Raw genomic sequence first — 26,801 nt, forward strand, 5'->3', positions numbered from 1 at the left:
ATTACTTTTTTTACTTAGTATTTTTGTCTTGTTTTCAGTAGAAATATCTAAAAATTCTTAAATCAAGATGTATTTTCTTGATGAGCAAAACGACCTGAGAAAATAAGTCTAGTTTTTAAACAAAAACTATAGTGAATTTGTGCTTAAACAAGCAAAATTATCTGCCAATGGGGTTTATTTTTAGATTTTTTTTTCTCACCCCATTGCCAGATATTTTTGCTTGTTATAAGTTTAAATTTACTTAAATTGTATATTTTTTGTCTATAAACTAGACTTATTTTCTTAGATCATTTTGCTCATCAAGAAAAAGCATTTTTTTCATATTTCTACTGAAAACAAGACAAAAATACTAAGTAAAAAAGTTATTTTTGCAGTGTATCAAGTGAAGCAGGTGTGGTGTGACTGATTTTTCATGTAATATGTTACATTTTTAAACTCTGCTCAAAGAAAAACCTATTCACTTTATTTTTTAAATAATTTATATTACAGTATTAGTTTATATGTGTTAAACTACTATTACAATAAACAAGGCAGGTAGAAAGAAAATTGACAAGAGTAACATGAGAGTAGAGAGTGAGTTTATTAAAGGTCTTTAGGTTTATATTTACTCCGTGAAAAAGTTAAAGCTTTGACTTTATCATTACTGTTTAAAGTAAGAAAGTGCAGTGCCTGTGCACCTGATAGTCTTATATTTCACCAAATAAAACATTGATGCAGCCTCTAAAGGTGCCATCCTTCTTACGAGCCAATTCTCAGACAATAGCACTTTGTGGGTAATTTGTTTCAGCCAAGATTTATGGCATTGTAAATATTTAAAATCAAATTTGGCAAAAAGACAGAGATGAATGTCATACCCTAGGGGTGCTGTGGAAGCCTCTCTCTCTCTCTTGCTCGCTCGCTCTCTCTCTTGCTCGCTCGCTCCATCCCATTCAGCCACCCATGCTGTAATATCTTGAAATCCTGTTGTCGCGCTAAAGCGCTTTTACTCTTGATTACCTCTAGGTGGCAGCACAGCCTAAACACTGGTGTAGCAGGGCCTTGTCCTGGCATGTACTGTAAAGTCAGACGGGGAAGACGTCGTCCAAACAGACCAACTGTGCGCGTTTATGTGTGTAAGTGTGAGAGGGCTACCACATTCTCAGCATTGTTGTTGTATGTGTTGGAAGATGCTGAAACTATAAACACACATCATCAAACAGGAACTTTACCCGAAAATCGAGACGCTACAGACTACAGAGAAAACCAGCTTTAGGTAAATATACATGGCCTGTTAATGAGGTTAACGGGATAGTTAACCCAAAAATGAAGATTTTGCCATCATTTTCTCACTCTCATGTTGTTACAAACCTGTATAAATGTCTTTGTTTTAATGAACACAAAGAAAGATATTTTGAGGAACGTTTGTAAACAAACCAATTATGAGCCTCACTCACTACCATAGTAGGCAAAAAGAGTACTATGGAAGTTGATGGGTTCTCAGTTCCCAAGCATTACTTTTCACCCGCATAAATTGACTTTTCAGTCGGGTGATTGGGTAAATAACCCAAAACCGCATTATGATATCGTCCAGTGGGTTGTAACACTAGAGGAATGGTTATATTAAGACCAGACAGTGGCTTAATGGCAGCTATAGGTGTTTTAAAATCAGTTGTGTTTGATGTATGGCCACAGAAATACTTCCTCATCTATCTCAGGCCAATAGTAAATGCTGAGTTTTGGGGCTTGCCCCCTGGCCTGCTATGATGGATGACCTGTGTGGAGATGGAGGATAATGGTAGTGTATGAGTAATGTGCATCACAGGCTGAGTGCACTGTAAACCTGTGCAGTTTCTGTATGTGTTATACTATGTGGTGACCAGCACACACATACACCTCAATAGAGACTGAACTAAAGTGAGACGGTCTCGTGTTGGGATGAGTAAAATGGCTCCTTTATGTTATAAATCAGAAGTCTCCTCTGTGTGTCTTTGTTGTGTATTCCCTTAATGAAAGTTGCATGTGTGTTTTTAGTGGTGAAGAATGTACCTGTGGCTGCTTCAATATTTAATATGTCATAACAGCTTTGTTGAGAAAAAAGTTCACATAGATGCTGGAAATATGTTACTGCATGCTTATCTCTGTTCATTTTTGCCTTTCGAAACCATGGCCTGTTGATATCGACTTATTAAATGTATTGATTTGTGTTAATGTTTTCAATAATGGGTTTTTAATAATATCCGACTATAACTTTTACTCTCCTCATAGCCTAAAAAACACTTATTATTATAACACAGCAAATGCTTCTCTCTTATCTCAAGGACTTTGCCACAGGGGGAGCCATGCTGTATATACTGTCATTTTCTACTTATATACCTACTCGCTTAAAAATGATTTACCAAAAGTGCAACTCGGGCAAGATTAAATGGTTCCATGATGTGTTAGGCATTTGGTAAACAAGAGTGTTAAGGAGGGGATGGCACGTGTTTGACTCCCGCGGAGTGGGCACACTGCACTGAAGACCAGGCTTGGCTCTGCCCCCTGTAATTAAACTCAGCCTGGAGCTCTAGCAGGGCCATGTTGGAGACATTAAGGCGTATGACGTGGTAATCAAACTGCATAAGGCCTTGTGATTAAAAGTGTGCCTGCGTGTCTTTAAATGCACTTTGGTTTGAGCCTTTCGAATTATGCATACTGTATATAGTGTATACTAAAAAAATCCAAGCGGCTGATTAAAGGAACAAGTATAAGGTGCCATTTTTTTGTGTTCCGCTGCCCAATATGGCAAGAGTCTTAAAGCAGCATGGAAATTGCATCTTGCGAAAGCAAGTGGCTCACCTTTTTGAAATCTAATTTGTTTTATAAATTGTCTAATAATAAGCTTTCCTTTGATTTACTTGGTAGAGCAATATTTTAGCTGAACAAAGATCTTCAGTTCGATTTTTAGACAACGCACAGTCTTTTTGGAGAAAATTGCCTACAAAATGTAAATGTAAAAACGAGCAGCATTCTGGTGGTTGTGTGTTCTCATCAGAGTGACCATAATGAAGACAGTACTGTTTAATTTTTTAATTAGTGATAGACGTCTTAAATTTTACTTTGTGTAGGAATTCAGATGCAAAACCCTGTAAGTGTGTCTGACATGTTTTCTTGTAAATGAGCTGTTTTATTAGGCTTTTATGTTTAGGTTTAATAATTTCACTTTAATAGTAATAGAAAGGTTATAAGTCAATAATTGAAATGCCTTATTTTCACAAATGTCACTTTAGTCATTTAATTGACAAATTTTACTTTTTTGCTACAAAACCCTCTAAATGCATGAAACAAAGCAAAAACCTCAACTTAAAAGAAAACGTCTTTGGACAAGACATACTAAACAGTTTCAAAATCACTAGAGGCGTGAATAAAAACATTTCAAATAATGAGTATCAAAATTGTAAAAATTAAGAAACAGAATGACATGTCCTTCATCCAATTCCTCTGTCGTGCACTTAGAGGACTTTGCTGAAAAGTAGCATTTTTTGGTATTTGATGAATATATATATATATATATATATATATATATATGCGCATTAAGAGCATGCAGGTAATATCATTAACTCATTTTTTTAGACAAAATTTCATTACCAATATGTCTAAATGTACACCCTAAAAATGCTGGGTTATTTTAAACCCAGCGTTGTGTCCTAAGGGGATGAGCTCAGTCCCTTGGGTTGTAATTTTACCTATGCTGGGTTGTTTTAACAAATTTTTGGGTTAAATATAACCATTTTCTGGGTTAATTTAACCCAACGTCTGGGCTTGTCCCTGTGTTGAAAATAACTCAGCTTTTTTTTAAGAGTGTACTGTATACTCACTGGGCTCAACATAAAGGACTGCCCGATGGCCCGGGGCCAGTGTGAGAGATGCTCAGGCCAGTAAACAGTATTGTCACTTGCCCGATCGGGCCAGTGCTTTACTTTCCGTCACTAAAATATATTTTCTGCATGTGGCCGTTTGTCTGTATGTATTCTTATACAATGTTACCGTCGAGACAATGTCATGAGGTTTGTCCTCTCTAATGGTTGTTGTGGACCCTGTTGCACATGTAATGTTACGTCAACTGGTAGAGCAAAATACATTAAGACGACAGCGCCATCAAATTATAAGGCCAAACAAAAACGTAATATTTTAACATCTTGGAAAGCAGACGTTTAACTGGGGTAAAACACAAAAGAAATTATGCAATGTTTTGCAGTTTACCATCAGTTTTGAGGTAAAGCAGACAAGTTGGGAGCCATTTTTGTTAGAACAAGCAAGTAACGTAAACAAAACATTGCGTGCATGGTGTCTAAAAGGGTTGCCTTTGGTCCACTGCCATCTGGTCCACTGAACCTAATGGCGAGACGTATGAATGAAGACAATTTTAAGCGCATCGGCAGACATATCGACACAGCCTATTAATAACACTGTTTTATTAACATTGGTTCATTATCTTCCATAATAAGAGGGCGCTGCCATCTTAATGTCTTTTTGCTCTACCAGTTGACGTAACAGTTAAATCCTGATATATCTGCAACTATTTATCATGATAAGAGTATTGTGAAATTTCAGAATTAGAGTTTACATTTAAAAGTGTCAATTGTCTTAACAAATGATGAATACAATGCATATGTATACAATTATATTTGACTTTTAAAATATAATTTAAAAAAAATTTGTGGGGCCAGTAAAAATTTTGTCCGGGCAAGTAAAAACCTAAACCAACTGGCTCGACCTGGCAAGTATAAAAAAATTATTTGTGTTGAATCCTGCTCGTAGCCTTATTTTATGATGTTAGCCTATGTTTAATGTATTTTGTTTTTCCTTTCCGAATTAAAACGGTTTAAATGAAATGGAGATAATTGAGTGGCAATGAGAGGGTGATGTAACAATTAAAGTATATCTTTAAATGATTTTTTTTTTTTGCTAAATCTGATAAATTTAAGAGACAAAAGAAAACTTAATTTATCACTTGTGACCCTGCCTGTGAAAACCCAGCTAAAAAGTTTTTTTTTGTGATTTACAGTTTTTCTTTTTACTTAATGTAAAAGCATTCTGTGAAATATACACCCTTGATATCTGTAATATTGACTGAGTATGAGGTCATGTCAAAGATTGAAAACAACTCGGACTGATTATTCTCATAATTAGATTGAGAATTTAGCCTGGATTTTACAGACAGGATCACGTTTATTTAATAAAGGAATTCTATGTTGTCTATGCAGATCAGTCAGATTTACAAGTAGTTTTACAAGTTTACTTAAAAGTAGTTTGGCAGAAATTAAAAGTTTGACCTTAAATTAAGACAAACACTAAAAGGACACCTTAATATAGTTCTGATATTTTAAGTGGTAACATTTCTTAAAGAATATTAACGACTGCTAAAAGTATAAACCAAAACACTTAATACCATACGTTTGATTTGACAAATCCTAGCACATATGACTAATGCTGTACGGACATGCAGTTACTCAGTCACACACACACACACACACACACACACACACACACACACACACACACACACACACACACACACACACACACACACACTCTCTCTCATGTGTTAGTTTGTGTGTGATGTAGCAATCCTTCTTCTGCAGATAAAATCAGAGAGGGCACACACACACATTTACCCAGACGACCTCGTCTTTGAGTCGAGAACGCTTTATTAAAGCAGTTTGTGACACAGGACACAGGAAATGGATGCCAGACACGATAGTTCCCTGACCTTATTATGACCTCTGTACTGGCCTCTGAACGTCTCTATAAGTGTGTGTGATTCTAAGGTGTGATTTATTATTTATGTATCGGATGACTCTTCACACATGTTGTATGTTTGTAGCGCAAAATGAATTTTTACATTTATTCATTTAACAGACACTTTTATTCAAAGCGATTTAAGGATGAGGAAGCACTCAACATTGTGCTTTATTATTTTTAAGCAACATTAATAACTGTGTAAGTTATTGGAAAAAATCCAAACATTTTGCCCAAACTTTGTCAATACTTCTGGTTACAATTGTAGCTTATTGCAGCTTAAATATATAGATTACATACAGTATCACAATAAAGCAGGTTAGCTATTTACAGTAGTTTCTTTTTATTCAGTTTTTATTTATATTATTTCACAAAGGACAAAAGAGAAAAGACATTGTCATTGATGGCTCTGAAACCAAATGAAAACGAATACGGTGATGCAGTGATTGTAATGGGAATGTATTTTCTTTAACGTCCTTTTTGAGAATGAGCTGTTTTATTGCGTGCGAGTGGCCGATGAGCAGGCTCCAGTCTCAGAGTCTCCAGTAAGGGGACGAGAGGTCAGGACGGTCTCTTCGTGCATCACTTTGCGAGCCGAGCGCAGAATAAAAAGCAAATATACTCGATTTCCTCTCTAAACTCACAGTATCAAAACATATGCTCTGTTTTTCTGTCTTCTTTAAGTATGTTAGTGCTGGTGAATGTGAACATGGATGAGAAAAGAGGGCTGAAGGGGGAAAGAGAAAGACGAGTGAAGGAAAAGAGGAAAAGGTGAGAGAAATCGAGGGAGGAGGCTTTTAAAGCTCTCCGTCGCATCTCTCCTCTTATCTTAATAAGTAATGAGACTGCCATCGGCTGACAATGAAGTATTCTCAGAATAGTTGTAATGTATGGATGTGAATAGAGCGGCCAGGCAGTGATATATAGAGTAAACAGGGATGGAAACAAGTGAGATATTAATGACCCGTTTCCCTGCCAGTTAATGTGGGAGTTACCTGATTACTGGTAAGGGAGGGGCTGGTGGTTGGAGGGTCATGGATGGCTGGAAGGTGAGATGGAGAAGTTAAGAGAGCCCAGGTTCTGTCTGTCGTTGTGTATACACGCAGGGATACCCGATCTTCCCCATCCCGCTCGGTTTAACTCGCTTTTCCACGGTCCATATAAAACCTTTCATGGAACAATATACTTACATTACCTGCAATTAGCATGAGCTGTTCATCATTACTCCTGTGATCTGCTCGAGTATGACAGTTGGACACAGTGAAAAGCACTGTGGGATGTAAAGTAGATTGAGCAGATGTTTGTTGGTATTCATTAGCCATAGTCTAACTGAAAATAATCAGATGTTTGCTGCTAAACACATTACTTAAAATATATGTTACTCTCTCCCCCAGGGTGTACGCCGGAGCATTACGCCTTCAGATGTGTACTCTGTAAAGCCCTCAAAAGAAGAACCTGGGGGTCTTGGTGGTCGAGGTGGGCAGCCGTTTTACAAATGTTTTTGAAAACTGGGTGGCCAAAGCAGGAAGTGAATGAGGTAGGCAAGCTGTTGGTATCACGACAGTCAGTAGAAGCACAGCACTGGAGGAAGAATGCGACCAGAGCGATTGTGAGGGAAAGTTGGTAAAACAGAATTCAGAAATCATATTTTCAAAACAAAAAGCTTTTCATTAGAGTGATGTCATTTTCTAATCTTATTTTATGTTATTGTCAAGTCTAACTGCTCTCAGCAGTGATAAACTTTTTGACAGGAGGTATAGTTGACATTCTTGACATTATGTCATATAATGTGTGTGAGTGTAGCATTGGTCATGTATGCCACAGGAGGGCAGCAGTGTGACAGGTTGCACGAATGTGTTTATTAACTTTGCTCCATTTTAACCTGCCTGTATACTTGTGTCCCACATTCAAACACATTCTGACTGTTACTTACCACTACAGAATATTTTATATATATATATATAGGGGTGGGCGATATGACCAAAATCTTCTATCACGATAGGATTAATTTTATATCATGATAACGATATGTATCACGGTAGAGGTTTTTTTATGTTTTATAAGGTTTAAATCTTTAATACCATAGAAATGTTCATACTTCTCACAAAAAACATATACAAGCATAGAAAGAAGATAAAAAGCAAACAAAACTCAAGCTCTCTGAAGATAAACAGTCATATAAGAATGATAATAAATAATTATGCATGTATGTATAAGCTTATACATATTTTTATTTAAGGTAGAAAAGTGATTTAATCAGGAGCAGTGAGAGATTTTCTCTCAATGCTGTTTGATTAACACGAGTGACAGACGGGAGCAAAATTAGGTAACTTCCCCTTTAAGACCAACGTCCAGATCCAATACACTGTCACACATGCGCTTTCTGTTTTAGCTGTTTACTTTCTCTTAAGACCTGACTGGTCGTGTTTATGAGGATGCTTGCAAAGACGGGAATTTTGACGCATATATGTATTTAAGGCCAATAAAGCGGGAAAAATGCTCGCGAGCTTAATGAGCAGCAGTCGCGCGACTTGCGCGTTCCTCACAGACAGAAAAAGCAGCGGCTGCGCGACTTGTCCGCTCCTGACACACAGAAAGAACGCACGCATACAGATCTGTTGTCTGTGTTTCAATGGCTTAAAATAACTTGTTTTAAAACTGCAGTGCTTTAATACGTGTACAAACGTTACGTTTTCGCGACCACGCGCACAGGAGCGTGTCGTGGGCACGTAACCTCGATAGAAACGATAGTCCAAAATCTCTACCGGTTGACAATTTTCTACCGGTTAATTATGTCTACCGGTTTATCGCCCACCCCTATATATATATATATATATATATATATATATATCCATGTATTAATAATTATTTTTTTATTATTTTAAGTAATAATTGACGACGAGCCATTAAATGATTCATGTGTATTAGTAAAAAAAAAAATGGAGTCAATTATTCCACTTATACCTCGATTCCCACAAACATTGCTCTGGTAGTTATTTTAAGACATTTGATAGGTCAGGTGTGCGGTTATCAAAAATAATGCATACCCGTGGAACAGATCTCAACTAATCGGAATAAAGCATTCAAAAGCCCTGTGGTATAAATACCAATATTTGAAATATTTGCTTATTCTGTAAGTGATTCCCAGACCTTTTGGACCACACACTTCCACCTTACTTTTGACAGCACCCCATCATGCTCTCACCATAACTTAATCATGGCCTGTTTTAGCTGTTATAGACAATACATTTGGGCATAATGATGCACATTTTGTTTTTAGGAAATATTCCCTTTTTCGTTATAGACAGTGCATATTGTTTAAAGTCAAAGGACATGAATGTGTGCATAAAGTGCAATCAGTCGGTACTAATAGTTTTACTCGTTTTAAATGATTAAATTAATTTATTTTTAGATTGTACCCGAAAGTGTGTAAAAAGATGTGAGGAAAATGTTAGCTAGCGTAATCATGGAAAATATATATAAACTTTGACATTTAATAGATTCAATTACAACTCTTTACTTAGTGATACAATGTTTATGAAATCTGCTTTGATGGAATTATTTTGGGTCTCTCACTAGAACCTTTATCGTCCTTAGTAGTAAAACAAGCTTACACCTGCCTTAATTTGATCAGCTTCTCCTAGCACTTAACTAACCAATAACCATATATAAACGCACCCAACGAAACAATTCTTCAACCTTCTGCTTTGCTATTTGACTTCTCTAGCTGTTTACTATTCTGGTTTACTATTAAAATAGTTTTTTGGCATTGCTAATATTGTGGTTCCTCAATGATAAATTGCTTACATTTTTCCTCATTTGTAAGCCGCTTCGGATAAAAGCATCTGCTGAATGAATAAATGTAAATGTAATTTGTTTTCAGAAAATATGCTGACGACACAGATGTAACCAGTAGAACCATTTACATCGTATTGAAATATTGACAAAACAGTACAGCGGTTTTTGCATTCATAGGTCCAAGAATTACACTTTGGTTTAGAATTGCATGCATAATACATTTTTATAGATATTTATTTTGTTTTGTGTTATTTAAGTATTTATTTCCATAATTGATGCATTGGGTTTGGTGTTATTTTATATAAGAATAATGCTTTGCCATGCATCCTTTGTGCTACTGATGAAATAAGAAATAATCATGCCATGAGAGGAACTGTAATTTGTTTGAACAGCAGCAGTCAATAATACTTTTTGTCAATAAAACATTGACGCATAATATCGAGCAACCATGTCAAGCCGTTAAACTTATGAGCCAAACTTTTTTTTGCATTGTATGTACTCCAGGAGTGTGTCTTCTACGGTTTAGGAACCGCCCATATACAGTATAGCTGGATTGCTGTATTGGTCTCATGTGGAATATGGAACATGAGGCTCTGAACAACACTGACAATCTGGATTGAAAAGTTCCGTTCTGTAATAACAGTGGCACACGGGATGCCTGGAAATGCCATTCAAGCACTGTAGAGGTCAATAGTTACAATAACTTTCTCTGTGAAAAAGAAGAAAGAGGAAAAAAGAGCAAAGAGACTTGGCCGCACTATCACAAATTGCTTCCAGATTCTTTCTCAAAGCAAATTATTTCTGAAATTGAGTGCAGACTCTAACACTGTTCCTGCGGAATCAAACGGAGCACTTTGAAGTGCGGGGTACAGATTCGTCTATGGAATTGGAGAGCTACGCAAGCCCTTAAAGTTCTGCCTCATTTGCACTATCATTCGCTTACCCTCCTTAACTCCTCAGTGTAGTTTGCTTTCATTTTCAACAACAAAGGGAAGATCAGGCATGATTTTTGATCATGGAAAATTTGTGGAATGCTATAAAAATTGCTCCCACTTTTTCCTGCCATTCTACGTGAAGGTGGAATATTCACTGCATATTTGGGTGGATTGTCTGATAAAGCGCTATCTTATCAAAGGTACAGAAAGAGCCGTTAGCGCAAGTTGTTTTCTAAGGACAGACTTAAAGCATTCCACATGATAACCGCTACATGCAAGAAAGTCTTTGTGTATGTGTGTGTGTATTTTTGGGGGTTGGTGGGACATCTATATGTCTTCACATGCCCCTTGATGGAAAATGAATTGAAAACGGCATGTTTCTTACAATAGTTTGCTCTGTGCGTTCTTGGAATTTGTCAGATTTAATTTCAAGAGAATTTAATGTGCATGACTGATTAGGTTACATGATAACCACATCTAATAGATTATCTTTTCAGAGGTATGGTACAAGTTTACATTAGGGTTGTCACGATTATGAAATTTGGCTGACGGTTAATTGTTTAATAAATTGTGACGATTAATTGGCTGTTTTAGAGCTTTGACATTTAACTCTCATACATTTTTTTAAATAATTTTTTACACATTGTTGTGATTATTTGAATTAAATATTTTGCAAGGTTTACCTGGCAGTAAATATTAATACACATAACACATATTTAAAAGTAAGTATTTAATTAAAATATATTTCAAAAACTGAAATAAAATCCCTACATTTTAAATTGCTGCTTTGGAGATGTATGTTTTACTTGGCAATTCATACTGCTTATCAAAGTTTTGCAGCATTTCTTTAAATGCTGTTTTTACATTATATTCTATTATATTAAATGATTACACTGTCAGTCAAGGAGCGCCATTAGATACTGTCTCATTTATACAGGTGCTGCAGCTCCGCCTTGTGTTTTTTAAAGAGATATGCAATCATTGCGGTGATCTGAAATTATTGCGATGAGGTCAAACAATCGCGATGAGACAATTATTTAATCATTGTGACAGCCCTAGTTTACATAAACTGATTACAGGGATAGTTCACACAAAAATTAAAATTCTGTTATCATTTACATACCCCGATCTTGTAATAGACCTGTATGAGTTTCTTTATTTTTTTTTAAACATAAAGGAAGATATTTTGATAAATGATGATAAGCAGTTGATGGTTCCCATTTACTTCAATAGTATTTGTTTTTTTTCCTACTATAAAAGTCAATGTGTACCGTTACAATTATTTGTCAAAATATCTTCTTTTCATTCAACAGAATAAAGAAACTCATACAGGTTTAAAGGTGCAGTGTGTAATTTTTAGAAGGATCTCTTGACAGAAATGCAAAATAATATACAAAACTATATGATCAGGGGTGTATAAAGACCTTTTTATAGACCTTTTGTGAGTCGACATCACAGTTACGTCACGCGCGCATGTGGTGGCAGAAAAACAGTGGAAATGAATGAGACACGAGTGAAACGAACAATATAACTCACTAAAAAATGTTTTGTGCTGTTGAGTGTCAGAATAGGAATGCCAAAATAGATGACCTTTATTTTTATAGTATACCGTCATCGAAGACACCATTTGAAGATAAACGTAGGTGTTTATGGTTGCAATAAGCCCCCAACCGGACAGACTAGAGTGATGAAATCATTTGGAAATCTTTTAATAATTTGAATATAAAATAATTAGAGAAGATATCCGGTGTTCTGTCGAAGTCTGATCCCTCTTTGTGTTTCTTATAGCGTTTTCATCACGTTACGTTTATAATTTATTTAGAAAGATTAAAGATTTGAATTAGTTCATAATATCAATAATATTACCATTTATTAAAGTTTTCATATTTTTTCGTTTTCTATTACTACTTTTTACCTTATGTCTTAGCCTATGTCTTCTTCCTGTTTGTTCTAAATTATGATGTTTACTAATAAATATATAAACATAGCACACACACACACACACACGATGTAAAGTGTTAATAATATATAAACAGGCCTATACAAATTAATTTGTATGTAAACATAATGGGGCGGTTTCCCGAACAGGGATTAGACTAGTCCTAGACTAAAACATTTTTAAGAGCTGTCCAAACTGATAACAACTTGCACTGACATATCCTAAAATACATCAGTGCTCTTTGTTTCACCTCAAAATGCACACAGGTAATGTTTTTAGTAAAGCATGTTTGTTAAAACTAGTTATTTTTCCAAATTAATCTAAGGCCTAGTCCTGGATTAAGCTAATCCCTGTCCGGGAAACCACCCCAATAGTTTTAGAACAAACACGTAGGCTATAAATATAAGGAAGAAATTGAAAACAGGAAAATGATGAAATATTTAATAAATGATATTATACAGAATACATGATAGTATTGCTCTTATAAGTACGTCAGCGATTCATACTGTAAAAATAATTGATTTACCAATAAAGAACAATATATACACATTACATACATGCACATAATTAGTAGCCAAGCCATTTAAACTTTTAATTTATTAAAAAAAATAAACGTAACTTGGTGAAAACGTTATAAGAAACATTCTTAAGAGAAATATAGGGGAAACAGACTTCTACAGAACACCAGATCCATAAAAATCACAGTTTAACGCTAAAACAGTTCACACAGCTATTGAGAAGCATTCACTTTCTGCCACCAGTTGGGCTCCGCCCACAAAAAACGTCATCTCTGCTTTTATCTACATACACAGAGGGTCTCCCTACGTGGAAGTCACCATTTTGTGCCGCCATGTTTCTACAGAAGCCCTTAATGGACAACTTTTTTTTACTAAGTTGTCTCCATCGATAAAAATTTTTTTACGGTGGCGGCTACCGTAGCTTCTCTGTGAGTTTCAGAAGCGAGGGGTGAGCAGTGGACTGAGCCGTTGGTTGCAATTTTCAACCTCACCACTAGAAGCCGCTAAAATTTACACACTGCACCTTTAAAACAACATGAGGCTGAATAAATGAATTTCTATTTTTTGTTTTCCCCAAGTAAAACGACTAAGTTTTGTACTTGAATAGTTTAGGCTTCTGTTCTTTCTTTCTTTTTTTACTTTCTTTCTTTGATACTCTTCTAAATACTGTACTGTACCACATCAAGGATGTGTTTAGCAGGACGCTTTTTTTTTCATCACATGGTAGCGACCCTAACTGCCTGAGAGTAACAGTGGAAAAACAAATTTAAGGGTGCTAAAAAAGGCAACACGGCACCCTAGCTTTAGCAAACATCTAAAGAGGGGGAATCATCTGTGTTTGTGTTTTAGTGTTTTATCTCCTCTGAATACAAACAGCAAAGTTGCTAACTCCACACACAGTGCTGTCTACTCCCACATAACGATATTTAGGCTTGTTTTTGCTGTTATGCCCGCAGACGTTTTTGCATCATCAAGTTGATGCACATTAAAAAGGAAGAACTTAATCAAATAACAACAGCCCAGTTTGTTCACCCGCGTGGGTCGTACACATTTCAGCCGTAATATCCTGCTCCAGGGTCACGAAATCTCGGAAGATCACACTCCTGCCCTGTGTGGTTCCCGTGGCTGAAATGAAAAGCAAATATTAATAACAGCTGGCGCTGGGGAGTTTAACAACTAATTTCTCCTCGCTACTATAGTAAATATATTTAAATGCTGAACAGACATTTTGAAAAGCTGATTATATGGTTGGGAGTCATTATAGAGGTTTCGAATAGAAGAGCGAAATCAGTGTTCCTTATATCGGAAAATCATGTTTACATTGGGATGACTTGTGAGCCCCCGAAAGAAAACAATTTGTACCGGTTTGGACCAATGTAATACAACAGTTTATCTTCTCTGTGTTTTCCCAAGTCATTTTGACACATTTTGGAAGAAAGATGACCAGCTCCCCGTAAAGATGTAACCAGGCAGCTCTAAGCCATAATCTCGGAGGGCGTAAAGTGGGTTAGTATTGGACTGTCTTTATGAGAGAGAGTAGGGACAGGGAGCAGTATGTAATCTTGGATCCAATAGATGGTCCTCACTTCAGTGCTCCCACATTACTACACCAATTACTATGTCTATGTGTGTGTTATTAATGGAGATAACCTGCCGGATTGAGAGCGCTCCATATTACCCAATCTGTCTGTGTCCATGGAGACAGAATTAACCCCGCCGAGGTTGAGCGGGTCAAAGAGTCAGAATAACCACTAACCACTTTCATTGCTGATACATGGATGCGAGTGTGTGTGCCTGTTGAACACTGACCCCTGTCACCCCTTGGCCTTAGCACGCAATTGGCAATCATTAACAAAAGGGAACAATTATGGTAATGGCATACAGCAAAAGCCTGTACGACTGCAATAAATGCATTTCGCGAGGGTTAATGTTGCAGTACGATTAATGACAGGTCATGCCCACATTCGTCACTTTTATTCGTGTTGACTTGTAAGAGTTTGATCCATATGCATTTGTTAATTCGTACCCATTACCACTGCTAAATAGCTTATGTTTTTTTATGAATGGTTTAATACAACATTTGGCGACATCGAAGAGGCCTTTCTAGATTTCACTTCTCTTATATATGCCAGTCACTCTCCTTTTGTCTGTTCTGCGTATAACATACCAGTTAATAGAGTGACCGGATTGGCTATAACAAGGTTTATTCATATTAGCATGGCAATGGAGTCCCCACCCTGTCAGCAGGCTTTGAGTTATTATGTTCACTCTCTCCCTTTGCGGTTTTTAAGTTTTGCCATCCAGGTTTAAAAACATATTGGTGTTTATGCAATGCACTCTATAATGATCCATCATATGGTTAGAGTGTGTGTAAATGGCTGTGTGTGTGCGCGCGCTTGCCCCGCAACACATAAATAAGAAGCAATAGGACCATCTGCTTGAATTTCTCTCTATCTCCCAGGAGATACCCATCTGCTTTTACATTATCCATTACAGTTCACACACACATACACACACTACCCCCTTACTGTGACTGGCAACATCACAGCTCTGCTAACACCCCACAACCTCCCAGACACCCTCTATCTCTCACACACACATAAACACATACATACAAATCACTCTATCTTCCCTATTTGAGAACACGACACTCGTCTCACCCTCCCTGTATGTGGAACATGTTCATTTGAAAGCAGATGTCTGGCTTCCTGCTGGCATGCTTAGTGAATTTTCTCTCTTGCCAAGAAAGGTTTAAATGAGATAAAAGTAAAAGCCATTGTGGTGTTATTTTGCAGTAGTCAGATTTGAGGTGTCACCTATATCAGCACACTGTTTACAATGTTTTCAAAACTGTATTTGCACACGTCTTGATTAAAGAAAAGTTATTTTTAGTTTTTCAAATGAGAATTCTACCTGCAGGGTACAGGATTAACATTTGCCAAGCACTGCAAAATAGTTAATGGTGAAGTTGATAGAAACTTTACTATGAACTGCAAATCATACCGAGCATGCTTTAAAGGTGCAGTGTGTAATTTTTAGAAGGATCTCTTGACAGAAATACTAAATAATATACAAAACTATATTATCAGGGGTGTATAAAGACCTTTTTATAATGAACCGTTATGTGTTTATTACCTTAGAATGAGACGTTTTATCTTCATACACCGAGGGTCCCCTTACGTGGAAGCGCCATTTTGTGCAGCCATGTTTCTACAGAAGCCCTTAACGGACAAACTTTTTTACTAAGTTGTCTAAAACTATGACATGTTTGTCCGGTGGCAGCTACCGTAGCTTCTCTATGTGCAGGGCCGTTTGAAGGAATTTGGGGGCCCCAAGCAAAATGGACATGGAGGCCCCCCCACACGCACGCAAAGCCTACAGGAACCACAGCATAGCCATACAGTTTAAGGTTTACAGTTTAATGTTTATTTACACAGTTTGGTGGGAATTCAATAGTGATTTGCACTGTTTTTTTTTCTAACAATATGACAGCACACACTTATCAGTTTAAACTTTGGGCTGTGCATGATTTTAGCTATAATTATAGAGCTTGTGGTACCTTGTGCTATAGAGGAAACATCAGCACTGAGAAGTGATGCATCTGTTGATGTTGAGGATGACGTTGATGGTGTAGCTGGGAAAATAATTTTAAAAAAAATCTGAAATTACCTGTTAAGTACATTTCACCATTTCACTGTTAGCATATTGAAAGAGGTCACTATAAACAGCTCAGCTCAGTGAGAGAAATTCACTCTACCTTCATCAGTGGATGTATCTTTAGGAAGAGCCTGCGCGCTGAGAAATTTAAGCAAAGCACCTTGAGAGAGAAAGAAAAGATGGTAACACTTTATAATAACAATCAGAAGATTGATAGTTAATTAATCTTTAATTGTCATTTAGCTGTTAGCAAACAGTCTTTTTACTGTTAACAAACAATGAAATTATAATTAAATGACTAATTATTAGTAGTGTTGTAAATTAACAGTTTATTGTAACACACATATCTATCATATAATATATTAGGTATCGGGTAATGATTAAAAATGCTTGTAGATCTTTAAGAAACCATTTTTAAAACATCTATAAACATTACATAGATAGACGGACCAAATATTCCTAACACTTTGTTAAGGGTTACTAACTTTGTTGGTTTGTAAACTGTCTATAAACATAGACAAAGTTGCAACAAATGACTATAATACTTTGTTAAATAGTTAATAAACAGTACCAGTGAAACATGTGAGTTGTCCTGATACTGTACTTGTAACAGTGTAAACATTGCTACACAGAATAAAGTAACTGTTCAAAATCTGTTGGTAACTAATGTCATATTTGCATAAACTGTCACTACTGTATATCCTGACACTAGCACATTAAGATAAGCTATGAAAAAATAATGTTCCTCTGCCTCTTTCTGGTAAATAACGTATAGATTGTTTACAAAGTATTTATTAAGTGAAACGATCGGTTTGCTAACAGTTAAATGACAATAACTAAAGATTAAATAACTAACAATTTACCATCTATTAATGATGGTTATTATAAAGTGTTACCGAAAAGATATTTTAGCAATAGCATTTCCATATTTTGATATTTATAAGGGATGCGGCTGCTTTCACAACTACCAATGCTTAAAAACTTCCCAAGCTATTGTTTGATGCACAGAATTTATCGTGTCGTTTTCCTAACCCCATTTGGTAGATACATTATTTTGTTAAATAGATTATCATGGTGTGGAATAGTTCGTTTCATTAGCACTTTCATTTAAACCTATTACTAAGCTACATCAACGTCATGGAATTAAACAGCGATTTTGAAACAGATCTGCGTCTTCCTTATCTCGTTAAAAAACATATTACAGTATATAACCATATTCCGTTTGTTCGAGAAAAAAGTTGACTAACTGTTCGTTACAAGCAGCATTTGCCATCAGGCAGGTATAGCTAACATAAACAGACTTTTGCTACTGCCTACCTGCTGCAAAATTACATCATTTGCACAAGAGAAGTAGAGCTATTTCATCCAATGTAAATTATTACTTACCACTATCTTGTTTTTTCTTATACTCCTCTTCCTTTCTTTATTGGCTTCCAGAAGCATAAATCCGCTTCATGATGACTGCCGAAGTTTTGTATTTTGCCGGTAGCAGAGATCACATGGTTGGCTGGCTGCCTATTGTCAGCGACTAGTACTGAGAGGGGGCCCTCTTGAGGGGGATTCCGATAATAACAGTGTCATTGCACTTTACTGCATTGCATTGACTATCAAAGGGACACAGTTTGTCGTTGCATTTATTCTCAACCAGTCGTTGTCTTGGGGCCCCAGAAAATTCCGGGGCCCCAGGCAATTGCTTGGTTTGCCTGCCTTGTCGCGACGGGCCTGTCTATGTGTTAAAAAACAAGAGGTGAGCAGTAGACTATCGAGTTGATTGCAATTTGCAAACTCACAACTAGATGCTGCAAATTTACACACTGCACCTTTAACTGTTAGATCCAATCAAAGGCATAACTGTCTACTAAAGAAAACATCTGTTGGAACTCACAATGTATTTTACCCAGTTCATGCTTTAAATAAATACAGTATCAAATATGTTTCAGCCACATGGAGAGAAAATTGAGTTCTGTAGTATTTTTCCTCTCCAGAACTGCATGTGGCTAAGCAAACAATGCAATGCTTTTAAAATGAAAATTCTGTATACTGTAAGAAAGCAAAATCCTGTTTTGCACTCAATCTTGTTTTTGTGAAGTTTAACATCTTTCCCAGGTGACTATGCAGTGACCTGCGCTGTTTGTCAAAATATAGTTTCATGGCCGATACGAAATATTAAAGGGGATATTTCACAAGACTTTTTTAAGATGTCAAATAAACCTTTGGTGTCCTTAGAGTACGTATGTGAAGTTCCAGCTTAAAATATCATATAGATCATTTATAATAGCATGTTAAAATTGTCACTTTGTAGGTGTGAGCAAAAATTTGGGTGTGCCTTTAACATGCAAATGAGCTGATCTTTGCACTAAATCGCAGTGGCGTGGTTGGATAGTCCAGATTAGGGATGTTAACAATTAATCGTTATTTGATTAATTGTCGATAAGATTTAAATCGATAAAACTTAACGACTGACGGAAAAGCAAGCACGTTTGTGCAGCGCCTGCGCAAAGCACATACAGCCGGTGAAAAAAATGAAACAAGCGCGCAGAAGTTAAACTAACAATGATCACAGTGATGCTCGATGCCAAACACACATCTGGGCTTTTTAACCTCATGCCAGACGAGGCTGGCTGCTAACGCAAGGAAATGGCATCATCAGTGGATCTGAGAGAGTCAGATGCAGAAAATGTAAATATGGTTAGGAAACTGAAAGCAAAGACTTCAGGGAAGCAACCATGATTAGCATAGCCAAGCTGCTATATACAGGGAAGGAGAAGAGAAGCTGTTTTTAATAAACAGATTAAAATGGTATCTTAAATTTTAACAAGAAACTAAAATGTAAACTGTAAATGACTGTCGTTATACTTTGAAAGTCCGCAACATATATTATTGATCATTATTATTGACTGTCTGAGGCGCTACACGCTAGCCAAGTTGACTGTTGCGGGTTTTCTAATGGAAGGTTGAAATCTTCATAATATTAGCACCTAAAGAAAAGTGCCCTTCGTGTGCTTCTTGAATATAATTACAACAAACGGTGTATCAACGACACAGAAAGTGAGGTGAACAACTAGAAAAATAACACTTGATGATAATGAAACTTTTATTTTGTCATGGATGCACAGACTTTCATCCGACTGTGCGGAGTGCCTGTTATGAGCAGGATACTGTGTCTATTAGGGGTGTAACGGTACGCAAAAATCACGGTTCGGTGCGTACCCTGGTTTTGAGGCCACGGTTCGTTTCATTTTCGGTACAGTAAGGGGAAAATGCAAACATTAAACTGCAGGTTCTTTACTATAAACTTTTTTACAATTCGTTTACACTTTTTAAACAATTTTTATTAAAATATAATATATAAAATATATATAAAATGAAAAAAATAATAAATAAAATACTACTGCAAAGTTCTTTTTTACATTATTTTATAACAGTAGGTAACTCTTTTCTTAACCTTCTCTTAAACTTTTTCTACTTAAACCTTGCACTAAACTAACAAATTCAATTCCTGAATGCATTTATGAACTATTAGCCAACATTTTTGCCACCAAACATTTTCTGTTTTGATTTATTTTGGATTGTTTAACTCACAGTATTGAATTGGCTATGTACCATCTCTGTATAAAAATAATATTACTGCTCTATGTGTAACTGCATAGCAAGCAACATGATGATATACTTATTATACACTCATTTTGAGATTAGTGAGTTGCATACATAGCCATCTTTGATCTTTTGCACGTTTCTCCTAAGCTTTGCTTGTGTTGTCAATGTAAGCTGTGATTTAAAATAACAAACCCCTCCGCAGCTGAGTAACAGCTGAGTAAGCCCAGGTTACAGCTCTTCTCGGTCCCGACCAGCTGATCGCATTGGGACATTGATATGATTGACGTGAGGTGCAGATGAAAAATCTGATCAAGCATTCCTTATTCTCGCTGTCACAGAAAGCGCGTCTCATGATTGCGTAGCAACGAAAGATGTGCATCCTCTCACTCACTTTTGAAAGAACAAAACAGCGCGTTGACACGCGTTTAACATGCGCTTTTACACACGACACGTAAACGTTTACATCAATAATCAAACGAATATACAACTAAGTAAATAAAAACCTTCTGCGGGCCGAATTATGTTATATGTTTGACAGAAGACTTGCGCTGAACACGGAGACTTCCGCCACTTAATATGTTCGTGTGAAAACCCACGTATTATGTTCCGCACAGGCGCACATAAAAGATTGCATGCGGCCTTTCGGTGCACGTGTGCACCGTGCCGAAAGCCCTGAACCGAAACGGTCCGATACGAATACATGTACCGTTACACCCCTAGTGTCTATTAGTCATTATATTTTTGATTACGAGATTAAATTGATTATTTTTATTAAAACACCAACTACATTTACTTATTTTACAATCCCACTAGCATGTTATTTAGACAAAATAAAATCTTTGAGAGAAGCTGGCTTTTTGATGCACACTTTCATGTCTGTATTTGCACTATTACAGTTAACGAATTTTCTATTGATTGATCGTTAATTTAAACGATCATCGAATATGGGAAAATGCATAAATTGACATCCCTAGTCTAGATGAAGGGGCGGTATTATCCTTTTTTGACATCACAAGCCAAATTTCAATAACCTATTTTTCACATAGGAGAATGGTTTACCAAAACTAATTTACTGGGTTGAACTTTTTCACATTTTCTAGTTTGATAAAAGCACTGGGGACCCAATTATAGCACTTAAACATATAAAAAGGCAGTTTTTCATGATATGTCCCCTTTAAAGGCAAACAAATTTTCTAAATTTACTTGCCATTGCCAGGTTTTGTCATAAAGTAAATTTTGGATTCTGTGTGTTGCCTGTAAATGAATGTGCATGTGGGGAAGTACTGTAAATATCAGTAGACTGTGACTCCCATTCTAAAGGACACGGGTACTTTTCAAAGGAGTTCATGAGCAGTTCAGAATTTGTGTGGAAACAGCAGTTCTTTACAACACTTCTCACAGATCCCCTACATCTAACTTATCTCAGCAAGCCAATAATCCCCTTTTCTCCATCCCTGCTTCTCCACGTAGATCAATCCCAGATCGAAACATCAAATAGAACCGTGCTCTCTTTCTTCATTTTTAGCCTTCTTTCCATTCCCCCCTGCCTTTCCAAAAAACACAAAAATCACTTACTAGGTGGTATTAGACAGGCTTGCAAAAGTGTCATTACCAGAGGGACCGCGGGAAAGAGAGGCAAGATAGATCCCTGTCAGTTTGTGGAATATTTCCCGTGCACTAAGACCCCACGTTAAGAGCATGGAATTATTGATAATACCGTTTTCTCCGGACCGTCCTGCTGCCCGGGGACTTGGAGGAGAGCAATCCACCCGAGAGCTCTTTCATGTCCATCTGTGCAGCAGAACAAAGCGAGGATTAAAGCTCTGTCTTTTATCCAGTGGTGGAGGTGTCGGGAGGTAGGCATCCGGAAAAGAGGTTGCAGTGCCACAGAGAGTGTCTGGGATAAAGTGGCACAGCAGAGCCCATAGATACCGCGAGATCCGGGCCCCCAGTGGCATTGGCGGATGGTTGAGTGAGGAGCCTTTAAGACATTCTCAGACAGATTATAAACACGCCAGAGTGGTGTTATCTGGAATACAGGCCTTTCAAATTTTTACATGGGGGATATTTACATGTTACAAATGAGGAAAGTAGTTTAATTTCAACGGATGACCCAACACAATCTCACAAGAACTCATATGTATTTAACAAGATGGCCTCTAATTTGTATGAATTAGTATGATCTATTTTTTTTTTTTATTTGCCTGTACCCCTGGGACACTTTTTCTAGTAATCATGCATTTTTGTGCAATTTACATCATATTATGTCATACAAATTGGCCACCATAAATACTCGCCTAAAGAATTATTAGGAACATCATACTAATACTGTGTTTGACCCCCCTTTGTCTTCAGAACTGCCTTAATTCTACGTGGCATTGATTCAACAAGGTGCTGAAAGCATTCTTTAGAAATGTTGGCCCATATTGATAGGACAGCATCTTGCAGTTGATGGAGATTTGTGGGATGCACATCCAGGGCACGAAGCTCCCATTTCACCACATCCCAAGGATGCTCTATTGGGTTGAGATCTGGTGACTGTGGGGGCCATTTTAGTGCAGTGAACTCATTGTCATGTTCAAGAAACCAATTTGAAATTATTCAAGTTTTGTGACATGGTGCATTATTCTGCTGGAAGTATCCATCAGAGGATGAGTACATGGTGGTCATAAAGGGATATACATGGTAAGAAACAATGCTCAGGTAGGCCGTGGCATTAAAACGATGCCCAATTGGCACTAAGGGGCCTAAAGTGTGGCAAGAAAACATCCCCTACACCATTACACCACCACCACCAGCCTGCAAAGTGGTAACAAGGCACGATGGATCCATGTTCTCATTCTGTTTACGCCAAATTCTGACTCTACCATCTGAATGTCCCAACAGAAATCGAGACTTAGCAGACTAGTCAACATTTTCCCAGTCTTCAACTGTCCAATTTTGGTGAGCTTGTGCAAGTTGTAGCCCTTTTTTTCTTATTTGTAGTGTAGATGAGTGGTACCCAGTGGGGTCTTCTGCTGTTGTAAGCCCATCCGTCTCAAGGTTGTGCGCGTTGTTGCTTCACAAATGCTTTGCTGCATACCTCTATTGTAACGAGTGGTTATTTCAGTCAAAGTTGCTCTTCTATCAGCTTGAATCAGTCGGCCCATTCTCCTCTGACATTTAGCATCAACAAGGCATTTTCGCCCATAGGAATGCCGCATACTTGATGTTTTTCCCTTTTCACACCATTCTTGGTAAACCCTAGAAATGGTTGTGCATGAAAATTCCAGTAACTGAGCAGATTGTGGCACCAACAACCACGCTCAAAATTGCTTAAATCACATTTCTTTACCATTCTGACATTCAGTTTGGAGTTCAGGAGATTGTCTTGACCAGGACCACACCCCTAAATGCATTGAAGCAACAGCCATGTGATTGGTTGATTAGAAAATTGCATTCATGAGAAATTGAACAGGTGTTCCTAATAATCCTACTGTACGTACAATTTCTTTTGAGGTTGGGTTGGATGACATAACAGATTCAGAAATAAATTTTACAATTATTACGTTTAAGCTGTCATAAGTACAGCTGTCATAGTATTTGTGATACCACAGATATTAAAACAAATAAGTTCTGTTTGCACATGTGGCTTAGAAAAACTTAGTATGCATTTAAATTTTGAGTTCAAGAAAAACAGCAGGCAACCAGCAACAGAGCAACCTCTATATTATTAAACGTTCAATTAAACTATCTCACGCTTTCAAGCTGTTTACAGGTGTCAGTAGTCAAAGGTCAGCACAAACCTACGTCTTGATACCTACTTAAGTTAAGTGTACACTGTATGCCCAAAGCTAAAAACATTATTTAGACCTTTGCTGACATACGTTTCGGCTTAAGTCTGTTTGTCTCGTCAGTCAGCAAGCATTGATGAAGTAAATCGATTAAAAAGGCAAATCCCGGCCTGATTCAGAGTGGAAGCACAGATATGGAGGAAATCATGCTTCATCCATACGGGTGGTTCATAAGTAGATTACCTTTCGTAATTCGTTTTGTTACAGCAGTCAATAAGCGCCCGATGCAAATGTGGTTCATTTGTATCTGAATTGATGTCCTGTCCCCATTAGCTTATGCCTTTAATGCATTCTGCTACATTAGTGAATAGACCTTAGCCGGATTAATCACAAGTTCATTGGGATCATTTGCTTTCCCGCTGCCTAATCGAATCTCTGACATTGGTAATAAGGGCAAATCTCACCTGTCTCCTCAGCCTTTCACAAACAAACAAGACTGATTCTGACTGCCGACTCCCTATCCGTTTCCATTATTCCCCTCCAACAACATTTTAACATTGATTTTTGACACACAGACACAAAGAATGATATCAGAGTATGACTTCGGCGATTCCCGCAGCTGTTTGTCATTGTTTGCGTTGTCGTTGTTAATTTTGAATTTGATATTCAGGTGGACATGCGCTGCCCGGAGTTGAAGTAGCACTTAGTGTCTCTTATCAGACTCTCTTGCCGTGAGTGTTATAATTAATGACTTTTATGTCTGGAGAATAAAAACCTCTAAATAGGTTGCTCCCACATTATTTATTTAGGGCTAATTAATTAAAGTGGACCTGTATTGAATTCAACAAGGCATAAGGGGAAAAAAGAGAAAGGGGGAGAAACAAAATTAGAAAGAGGAAGAAGGGCTGAGGTCCTTTACTTTACAGAACAGGTGCATCTCGGATTGTAGAGGTGGTGTGACTTTCCTGCAGCACTTCCAATGGTGGTTTCAAAAACAACTGAGAAGTTGTTTTTGGACTTTATTCAGAAGTCTAGTCTGTTAATATGTCTCCTATTTGCATTTTTATATAAAAAATGATATTAGCAGTTAATAAAGGTTCCTAAAAGCTTTTTTGTCTAGCGCCTTTTATATCCACAGAATTGTTTTGTTGCACAAACACGTAAGAAAGAAATGCTTACTTTAGGAACCTAAAGATCGTCAATGCGGGCTCTTGACAGGAACTGCATGTTTGAACCAATTTGGACTGTGAATATTTACAACAGGACAGATTGACCCAATCGGCACGCAATACATCGCTAATACGCCAATTTGCGGCTGCGTGTTGAGATGCGTGTGGTGAATTATTTGGGTCATTTCAGTGCGTGATTTGGACTAAGCAGCTGAATCAATGCGTCTCTCTCTGATGCTCTTTGTGAGGTCTGCTCACTAATGGCAGTTATAATGGCCATGCAGCGGAGCCACGCGACAGTGTTTTATGCGTTATGGTCATGCTCGGTGGATGCTTTTGGGCAAGGGGAGAGTGTGTCTAGAATAAAAAGACCTGCGTATTGTAACTCACAAGACCATAAAGAACATGACCAGGAATAACTACAAAATAAACCTCATGCTTCTTGCCCCGTTACCCACCACAGACCATTGTAGTACAAATCAGAGTCTAAGATCAATGACCATATTGTCAGGTAGGATTTTGTAGATTTTCCACAGAAGAATTTCCTCCTTGGAATTACAGAAAGGAAATCCATAATCCATACCCCTGCTATTTGGTTTCAGCCATGAATATCTTTCACTGTATGATTGTGTTAGTCCTCACTTTTCAATATTTTTATTAAGATTTTTTATAATATTATTACTGAAATGCCCTACTTGATTAAATGTGAAATAGAAACCCCTGCAGAATTTAATCTGACTGATCCTAGCATGCTTTACTGTTGTCTTTGGCAGCTTTGCTTTAGGGACAATTTAAGAATTTATTGTTTATTATTCTTATTTCTTGCTCTTTTATGCGTTTATAATTCTGTTTACCGGATTTACGTGTGTCTGAGGGTGTGTGCACTCCAAACAAAAATCAGAGATTTTCTTAATATCTAAATTATTTCTCCTAGACATAAATGACATTACTGTAAATGAAGAGCGAAAGGAATTGTTTAAGTCTCCTGCCACTCAGAAAACTCACAAATGTCTCAATTGAGATCTTTGCACACTGTAGTCGGTAATCTTCGTATATGTTTTTTCGTATTCATTATCCTACAAATTTGTCACGCACACAAACCTTGCACACTGTGTGTGATGCGATGCGAATCATTTCATTAGTTGCGAAAGAATTCGCAAAACAATACAAAATGTGAATGAATCCTGTATGACTTTAATTTGACTAGCATGTGATTCAATATAAGATCTTTAAATGTTTTGTATATAAATATCAGTTATTTCCTATATTTTCTACTTATAACATACACCATTGCATACTGTTATCATATAGAACTCATATAAGATTTCTTACAATATTTATATATGACCCAAAAGTCCCTTACAAGTTTTATGTGTGCTTTAGTATGAAAGTGGCCATAATCGGTCTGATTTTGTATAGGACACATATTGGACTTACATGAAACAATGAACCGATTTAAGGAAGAAAGATATATGTTTGTTGGATATGAACCATACATTTATTTTTCATATAGGCTTGCATTACCACTATTCCCTGTGAATGGATGAATAGCAACAAGCTATCGTTTAGCTAACTTAAGCATGGCAGCTTTCCTAATTGCTTCTTGTTCCGTGTGTGTGTGTGTGTGTGTGTTAAAGGAAAACATCACAGTTTTTCAA

General features: G+C 37.0%; 1 protein-coding gene and 1 long non-coding RNA gene across 8 annotated transcripts in view; one reads left to right on the top strand and one right to left on the bottom strand.

Moving 5' to 3' along the window:
• Positions 1-1,014: 1,014 nt before the first annotated feature.
• The window catches only part of sall1a (spalt-like transcription factor 1a), a 203,370-nt gene continuing 177,583 nt past the window's right edge, over positions 1,015-26,801 (top strand). For 2 of the 7 annotated variants that reach the window (XM_055205673.2, XM_055205662.2), the window contains exons 1-2: positions 1,039-1,252; positions 7,152-7,233. The gene's annotated coding sequence lies outside the window, so the exon portion shown is untranslated. Of the gene's footprint in view, positions 1,253-6,463; positions 6,529-7,151; positions 7,295-26,801 lie in introns of those variants that run through there. The other 5 variants (XM_073859047.1, XM_055205700.2, XM_055205741.2 and 2 more) reach the window with 5 other exon arrangements.
• On the bottom strand, positions 16,267-18,272 carry LOC129445489 (uncharacterized). The gene is made up of 3 exons (XR_012360282.1): positions 17,991-18,272; positions 16,705-16,764; positions 16,267-16,581 (listed from the first exon to the last, which is right to left on the bottom strand). It is a non-coding gene; the product is annotated as an uncharacterized lncRNA (long non-coding RNA).

This window comes from Misgurnus anguillicaudatus, chromosome 21 (genome assembly GCF_027580225.2).
Source record: "Misgurnus anguillicaudatus chromosome 21, ASM2758022v2, whole genome shotgun sequence".
NCBI lineage: Eukaryota > Metazoa > Chordata > Actinopteri > Cypriniformes > Cobitidae > Misgurnus > Misgurnus anguillicaudatus.